A 9,472-nucleotide genomic window follows, 5' to 3' on the forward strand; every position below is an offset into this window, starting at 1 on the left:
TATTTTATTGTGGTTCTCAGACAAGGTATCTGTTTCTCACAATGTAAACATTGCACTGGCCATTCTTTTAAGCTGGTTTTCAAGCAATTTGATGATTCTTTCTTCATTACTTCCTCATTTTCTAGAGCTTCCAAGTAGGCATGAAGAGTGTCTCCAGAGCATTGCAGAGGCATGAAGACTGATCCAAGTTCTAGCTCTAAATCATCCATTTATTAGATGCTGACTTGGAAACTCATCTTTTGCCTTAGGTAAGTGATAGCACATTGACAATCCTTGCTGTTTCTCTAGATTACCCTGGGATTAAAGAATGTTTGCTGCAGTGAAACAGCAAACATGTCACTGTGAGTATTCCTGAAGAACAGGAACAAGCAAAAGCAAAAATCTGCTTCTTCTGGAATTAGATCTGGCCTGAGCCCCTGAGAAGGAATCTGCTCACACTCCTACATCTGGCTGTTTCCCTTTATGGATGGGAAATCCTAAAGAAAGTGTTTCTGCTTCTGAAGGCAATGAGTGTATATTCTTGTGTATTTGAATATCAAAAAGACCCTAGCTGGGCGGCAGTGGTGGCACAGGCCTTTAATCCCAGCACTTGGGAGGTAGAGGCAGGTGGATTTCTGAGTTCGAGGTCAGCCTGGTCTACAGATTGAGTTCCAGGACAGCCAAGGCTACACAGAGAAACCCTGTCTTGGGAAAAAAAAAAAAAAAAGACCCTGAAGTTAAAAGAGAGAAAGCCAATGCTGCAAGCTCTCACTCATGTCTAGAACCTAAAAATCTACAGAGGTCTCATAGAGGTAGAAGAGAATGGAGTCACAAGAGGATCCAGAACAAAGGAATGGGGCGTGGGCAAGCAGGATGGCCATGGCAGATGATGAACTACAAAGCCACCATAAGAATGTCATTCCTAACATTCTATGGTACAATAGGATGACCCTAGATAACAATGTTTCCAATATTTTTACAAAGGCAAGGTTTTTTTTTTTTATATTTTCTTTATTTACATGTCATATGATTTCTCCTTTCCCAGTTTCCCCTCCAAACAAATAACAAACACAACAAGAACAAACCCCTGTTGCCTCCCCCCTTCCCATGCTTGCCACCCCCACCCTCTTCCACTTATTGGCCCTGGCATTCCCCTACATTGGGGCACAGAATCTTCACAGGGTCAAGGGCCTCTCCTCCCATTGATGATCAACTTTGCAATCCTCTACTATACACATGCTGCCAGAACAATCAGTCCCACCATGTATAGTCCTTGGTTGGTGGTTGAGTCCCTGGGAGCTCTGAGGGTACTAGTTAGTTCATATTGTTGTTCGTCCTAAGGGGCTGCAAACCCTTCAACTCCTTTGGTCAAAGGCAAGTTAATTAATGTCCTTATCATAAAGAAGTGATAAGTATTAAAGGAAATGCCTATGATAACTACCTGATTTTACAACATTACATATATATAACAAAACATCATGTTGCATGTACGTTAAAAATGAAATAAGGGAGCTGAGGCTGATGCACAGCCCACTGTGGACCAGTCCTGCCAGGAGAGATCTATTCTCTCCAGGAGTGCCTTCACTCCCAGGCTCAGAGGTGAGATAGCCACTGTCTCTCCAATAACAGAGTGGCAAGGAGCACACGAGGAGCAATAATAGTGGAGTAGCTGGGATAAGATCCTTCCAGTCACCATCTGCACCCAGAGCTTCCCCTGTTCCAGAGCCCTCTGTGCACAAGTTCCACTAGGAGAGAGCTGGTCTCCCAGGAGTGCTGACACAGGCTTACAGACCCACAGGAGGAACAAAAGAAGCCAAGAACCAGATGGGTTTAGTGCAGAGTTTTATCAGACCTTCAAAGAAGACCTAATATTAATACTCCTCACACTATTCCACAAAATAGAAACAGAAGGTACTCTACCCATTTTGTTTGATGAAGCCACAATTCCTCTGATATTTAAACCACACAAAAACCTAATAAAGAAAGAAAACTTCAGACCAATTTTCCTTATGAATATCAATGCAAAAATACTCAATAAAATTCTTGCGAACCAAATCCAAGAACACATCAAAATGATCATCCATCATGATCAAGTAGGCTTTATCCCAGGGATGCAGGGATGGTTCAATATATGGAACTTCATCAACATAATCCACTATATAAACAAACTCAAAGGGAAAAAAAAAACATATGATCATTTCATTAGATGCTAAGAAAGCACTTGCCAAATCCAACACCCCTTCATGATAAAAGTCTTGGAAAGATCAGGAATTCAAGGCCCACACCTAAACATAGTAAAAAACAAACCAGGAGTCAGCATCAAACTAAATGGAGAGAAACTTGAAGCAATCCCACTAAAATCAGGGACTAGACAAGGCTACGCATTCTCTCCTTACCTATTCAATATTGTACTCGAAGTCCTATCAGAGCAATTAGACAACAAAAGGAGATCAAAGGGATACAAATTGGAAAGGAAGAAGTCAAAATATCACTATTTGCAGATGACGTGATAGTAAATTAAGCAACCCCAAAAATTTCACCAAAAACTCCTAAACATAATAATCATCTTCAGCCAAGTGTCTGGATTTAAAATTAACTCATACAAACCAGTAGCCTTCCTCTACTCAAAGGATAAACAGGCTGAGAAATAAATTAGGGAAATGATACCCTTCATAATAGTCACAATTAATATAAAATACCTTGGTGTGACTCTAAACAAGCAAGTGAAAGATCTGTATGACAAGAACTTCAAGTCTCTGAAGAAGGAAATTGAAGATCTCAGAAGATGGAAAGATCTCCCATGCTCATGGATTGGCAGGACTAATATAGTAAAAATGGCCATCTTGCTAAAAGCAATCTACAGATTCAATGCAATCTCCATCAAAATTCTAACTCAATTCTTTACAGAGTTAGAAAGAGCAATTTACAAATTCATCTGGAATAACAAAAAAACCTACGATTGTAAAAACTATTCTCAACAATAAAAGAACTTCTGGTGGAATCACCACCCCTTTCCTTAAGCTGTATTACAGAGCAATTGTGATTAAAAACTGCATGGTATTGGTGCAGTGACAGGCAGGTAGATCAAAGACCCACAAAAGAACCCACACACCTATGACCATTTGATCTTTGACAAAGGAGCTAAATCCATCCAGTGGGGTTTGGGTGGGGGGGAACAAAACAGCATTTTCAACAAATGGTACTGGCTGAACTGGTGGTTAGCATGCAGAAGAATGCAAATTGATCCATTCTTATCTCCTTGTACAAAGCTCAAGTCCAAGTGATTCAAGGACCTCCACATAAAACCAGACACACTGAAACTAAAAGAAAAGAAAGTGGGGAAGAGCCTTGAGCACATGGGCACAGGAAAAATTTCCTGAATAGAACACCAATAGCTTATTTTCTAAGGTCAAGAATTGATAAATGGTACCTCATAAAATTGCAAAGCTTCTGTAAGACAAAGAATACTGTCAATAGGAAAAACAGTAGCCAACAGATTGGGAAAAGATCTTTACTAATCCTACATCCAATAGAGGGCTAATATCCAATATATACAAAGAACTCAAGAAGTTAGACTCCAGAGAACCAAATAACTCTATTTAAAAAAAAAAAAATGATGTACAGAGCTAAAAAAAAAAAAGAATTCTCAACTGAGGAATACTGAATGGCTGAGTAGCACCTAAAGAAATGTTCAACATCCTTAGTCATCAGAGAAATGCAAATCAAAACAACCCTGAGATTGCACCTCACACCAGTCAGAATGGCTAAGGTCAAAAACTCAGATGACAGTAGATGCGGATGAGAATGTGGAGAAAGAGGAACACTCCTCCATTGCTGGTGGGATTTCAAGCTGGTACAACCACTCTGGAAATCAGTTTGGCAGTTCCTCAGAGAATTGGACATAGTATTACCTGAGAACCCAGCAATACCACTCCTGGGCATATACCCAGAAGATGCTCCAACATGTAATAAGGACACATGCTTCACTATGTTTATAGCAGCCATATTTATAATAGCCAGAAGCTGGAAAGAACCCAGATGTCCCTCAACAGAGGAATGGATACAGAAAATGTGGTACATTTATACAATGAAGTACTACTCAGCTATGAAAAACAATGAATTCATGAAATTTGCAGGCAATTGGATGGAACAAGAAGATATCATCCTGAGTGAGGTAGCCCAATCACAAAAGAACACACATTGTATGCACTCATTGATAAGTGGATATTAGCCCAAGCTCAGAATACCCAAAAGACAATTCACAGACCACATGAAACTCAAGAAGAAGGAAGACCATAGTGTGGATACTTCGGCCCTTCTTAGAAAGGGTAATAAAGTACCCCTGGAAGCAGTTACAGAGACAAAGTATAGAACAGAGACTGAAGGAATGACCATCCAGAGACTGTCCCACTTGGGGATCAATTCCATATACAGTCACCAAACCCAGACACTATTGTGGATGCCAACAAGTTCTTGCTGATAGAAACCTGTTCTTATAGCTGACTCTTGAGAGGCTCTACCACTGCCTGACAAATACAGAGGTGGATGCTCTCAACCAACCATTGGACTGAGCACAGGGTTCCCAACGGAGGAGCTAGAGAAAGAATCCAAGGACCTGAAGGGGTTTGCAGCCACATAGCAGGATCAACAATATGAACTAACTAGTACCCCCAGAGCTCTTAGGGACTAAACCATCAACCAAAGAGTACACATGGTGGGACTCATGGCTCCAGCTGCATATGTAGCAAAGGATGGCCTAGTCGGTCATCAGTGGGAGGAGAGGCCCTTGGTCTTGTGAAGGCTCTATGCTCCAGTGTAGGGGAATGCCAGGGCCAGGAAGCAGGAGTGAGTAGGTTGGTGAGCTGGGGGAAAGGGGATGGGATAGGGAGATTTCAAAGGGAAACCAGGAAATGGGATAACATTTGAAATGTAAATAAAGAAAATATCTAATAAAAAATGAAAAAAGATACATATTACATATAATATGAAATTTTTTTAAAAAGAAATAGTATTAATAAAAAGCTTTACATGAAAAAATAGGACTCAAAAAAGCATTAAGTCTTGACTTAACAAACTTGGCATTTAATTAAAGTAAAAGTATCATTTAGAATACAAGGATCATCCATCTTCTTTAATACACTGATAATAACACAGCAATTAATAAATGCTTTATTAAAGAAATAGCTGGACAGATTGCTCAGCCATGAAGAAAAGTTGTTGTTCTCACAAAGGGCTCAGTTCCTAGCACCTTCATCACAACTGCCTGCAACTTCAGCCCCTGGGGATCTGATGCCTTTTTCTAGTCTCTGCAGGCACGTGCACACGTAGACACACACACACACATACACACACACACTAAAAACAAAAGTATTCTTTGAAAAAAATATTCCTTATCTCAATCATTGAATTTCAGTTTAACTAAAGATGTGTGCACAGCTGGACATTTGCTTATGCTTACAAACAAAAGATAGCAACTCAGATTCTATGTAGTCAGTATAATGGCCTTAGCTTAAAGAAATTTTTTGTTTGGACTAAAAGTTCACAAAACCACTACTAACCCACTTTTTCCTGTCCTCTAATACATAGCCTTACATGAACAATCCATCCTCCTGGGTCCAGGTAAAATTTTTATGAGAGTCTAGCTGACAACGGATGAAATAAATGCTGGTTAAAATTAATAAATGAGTGTCTTTTTGCATTGACATCCCTACTGCTTTATATAATTAATCTTCAAACAAGGTTTCTGGGAATCATAAACCAAATGGGAAAAGGTAAGGATATCCATGTCATAATTTGAATTTTATCAGACTGATGGATAAAAATCATTACTTTAATACTAACTCTGTTCTTTATTATAGAATTACAATCTTCATCACTGTAAGAAAACTGTTGAGTTTTATGTCTATTCATATAGTTGTGCAATTTATCTCTAAAATATTATCTTCCGAAACAAAAGCTCTTTGCCCATCAAGCAATCATCTGCATCCTCCCAGCACCCCTAGTAATCACCATTCACTTTTCTGCTTTAGATGATGTATTTCTTACAAACCTGTTACTTTGTGACTGGCTAGTTTTTTAGCATGGCATTCTCCAGGTCTTCCCATGTGGTAACATATGTCCAAGTCCCCTTCCTTTTAAAAGGCTGGATAATACCACAATCTACATACTATGTCCTGTCTATACATTAGTGAACATGACTTGCTTCTATATTTTGTCATGAACCACGTAGAACACTTTTAACTTTACTCCATTTAACCATCACAACATACCAGAATGAATGCTTTTCAAAGTTTAATGATATATCCATCCCCAAGGCCACACAGCTAATAAATCTCATAACCAGGATTTAAGATTAGTTCTGTCCAACTCTAAAATTGGACACAATGACTCTGTAATAGTATATAATGTAATATATATATATATATATATATATATATCTTCTCACCTATATAATTTTTTTCTTGAAAACAAATGCATTTTATCTTTATAATTTTCAAAACCCTAAAATAATTCTAATGGGCTGACTCCAAACCTATTTAAAATGTTATTTATTTCTACAAATTATTTTCTAACCATTTATTCATTCACATCTTGCACTAAAGAAATACACTTTCTTATTTTACAAAACAAAACAAGATAAACAGCAAAGAGAAGCAAGACTATTAATGCCTGCTGAACATATTCGCCTCTTGAGAGGCTTTGATGGATACAAAAACACTTGATCAAAATATGTTCTTAGTAAGAAAAATAGAGTCAAATCATAAACCAAATAGCTTAGTTACCCAAGTGATCATGTGGACTTTGGTTTCTTGCATGGTTTAAAAGACAAATTCATTGTAATTACTGGCATGGCTGCCCTCATAAAATAATATAGTCCCTATGGCATAAAATAATGATTAAGAGCATAAGATTTTGAAAACTGATTTTTCTGATCTTCTATCTACACTGTCTTTGGCCAAGTTACTAAGTTTTCTGGACCAATCTAAGACACCATGTATACAATAACCTTAAGAGTCAAGTGTTTTGTATATATTTATTAGAATTAGCCTAGTTGTCTATCAACAAATGAATGTGTGAAGAAAATGTGATGTTTACAACAGAATTTTGTTTAATCACAAAGAAAACTGAAATCTTGATATTTGCAAGAAAATGGATAGAATCAGAAATAAGCTATACTCAGAAATCTGAACAACACATTTTCTCTGATAGCCATATGTGTGGTGTGTGTGTGTGTGTGTGTGTGTATGTGTGTATGTGTGTGTATGTATACAAATATATACATATATATTTGGAGATGTGTGTGTGGGTGTGTACATTAATCAGAGATCTATCTGCCTCTGCTTTCCAAATGCTGGGATTAAAGGTATGTGCCACCATTATTCATTGAAGAAAGCTATCTTAAGGGAGGTAGGAGGAGATTAAAGAGAGGGTAATGGAATTCTTGTGACAGGAAAGCAGAGGAGGGGTATTTGAAAAGAGAAAGAGTATCTTCAAGAGGGGGTTGGAAGCAGTGGGAGAAGGGAATGAATTAGAAGAAAGTATTTACATATATATATATATGTGTATATATATATATATATTTATGCTTCAGAATATTTATAACACACACACACTATATATATATATATATATATATATATATATATATATATATATACACATATATATGCTATAAAAATGTTTTACTTTCTATGCTACCTTAAAAATTAAAAATAACTGCCGGGCAGTGGTGGCACACGCCTTTAATCCCAGCACTTGGGAGGCAGAGGCAGGTGGATTTCTGAGTTCGAGGACAGCCTGGTCTACAGAGTGAGTTTCAGGACAGCCAGGGCTATACAGAGAAACCCTGTCTCTAAAGAATAATTAAAAATAAACATATAACTTTTAAAGTCTATTATTTTAAGTCACATAGAACAACTTCTAGCAAAAATGTATTCCATATGTTTCAGATTATCAGCATACATATGAGATAAGTGATATTTCTTGCTAATTGTAAATGTTCATAGGATAGAGACCTCATCAAGCACCTTACAGAGATGGCCACTTTCCTGTGGCTACTTATATAAAGAACCTCAATAATGGGCTAACTCTATCATCTTCTATGCATCACTGTGAAAGAATGTGTTAAACATATCTCTGTATGCAAGACTTAGCAAGAATTTTTAAAGTTTTCACTAATTTGTATATTCACTTTACATCCTTTACAGCCCCACCTCCTTTTCTCCCAGTCCCACCCTCATAGGCCCCTCCCTCTATTATTCCCTCCCCTTCGCCTCAGAGAAGGGGAAGCCCCCCATGTGTACCAACCCACCCCGGCTCATCAAGTCACACGGCAGGACTAAGGGCACCCTCTCCCACTGAGTCCAGACAAGGCAACCCAGCTTGGAGAAGGGGATCCAAAGACAGGCAACAGAGTCAGGGATGGCTTGCTCTAGTATTTACAAAAAATAAAACAGATCAAACAGAGACTTGACACTCCACTTCCAACAGAGGCTAGATTTTCCCACACTAGTCTAGGCTGAATCTTGGCCTGTGGGAAATTTGCCAGAGTCTTTATAAGCATTTGCTCACCAAAGAAACATTGACTTCCAACCTGAAAAGTCCATTGTCCTCAGAGATTTAATGAGTTTCCACATTTTTTAATCAACTCTTGAAGAGTGATGTACACAATATATAAAAATGAAAATGAAATAAAGGCAATTTCTTGACCCTTCTGTACTCAATGGGAATGGGACATCCCAAATAGTAGGAGTGATCTATGTTGCTACTGAATCAAGTACTTGACTCAACAGGATCTCTTGACCAGATTAGAATTAGCTTGTTAGTTTTCCTCAAATGTAAATATTTGCTTGGCTACATAATGTTAACCAAGAGGCATTACGTATTCCATGTACCACAATGAAAAAAATGACATCTCATTGGCCCAGGAGATCTACCTTACAATCAACCCTGAAGGACAGAAAAACCACAATCAGGTTATTTGCGTGAGAAGTCTTGCTGCCATTGCTATGCCTTTCCCCCAAGTTTACATTTAACTCAATTTACGATTCCATAAAAGTCACGTCTAGGTATGTCCACAGTATACAAGTTACCATACAGTCAGACACTTACTGATAACACCATGCCTCTGAGGACAGTTCAGACCCTTCCAAGGGGAATGGACTCACTACCACTTTGATACTCCATGGAGGATGACATGGCACCAAGAGGCCCCTGGTTGCTCAGTAACCATCCCTTATGACTGCCCCAGAGGGACTGCTAGGCAACAATGCTTCATTTGCCCCAGCTGTTCCCAAGGACGCTCCCAGCTCAGTGGCTCTCAAGTGGGCCACGTTCACAGGATGCTAGGGGTACCTGGTTCTATGACTAGTTATATAATGTATACACATGCTTCTCAGGAAACTCTACTGTTGCTAAATAAAAATCTGGTCAGAGTTATTGTCCAGCATGAAGGGTACTTTCAATGTATCCTTGGTTTAAACTGTATCCTTGG

The 9,472-nt window shown here is 38.5% G+C and overlaps 1 protein-coding gene across 3 annotated transcripts in view; it reads right to left on the bottom strand.

Annotated features, from left to right (window-relative positions):
* The window catches only part of Pkib (cAMP-dependent protein kinase inhibitor beta), a 99,881-nt gene that overhangs the window by 76,614 nt on the left and 13,795 nt on the right, over nucleotides 1-9,472 (bottom strand). For 2 of the 3 annotated variants that reach the window (XM_031346587.1, XM_031346585.1), the window contains exon 1: nucleotides 9,091-9,223. The exons of the other annotated variant lie outside the window; for it this stretch is intronic. The gene's annotated coding sequence lies outside the window, so the exon portion shown is untranslated. Of the gene's footprint in view, nucleotides 1-9,090; nucleotides 9,224-9,472 lie in introns of those variants that run through there. 3 annotated transcript variants of the gene reach the window in all.

Source organism: Mastomys coucha, unplaced genomic scaffold (assembly GCF_008632895.1).
Source record: "Mastomys coucha isolate ucsf_1 unplaced genomic scaffold, UCSF_Mcou_1 pScaffold3, whole genome shotgun sequence".
Lineage (NCBI taxonomy): Eukaryota > Metazoa > Chordata > Mammalia > Rodentia > Muridae > Mastomys > Mastomys coucha.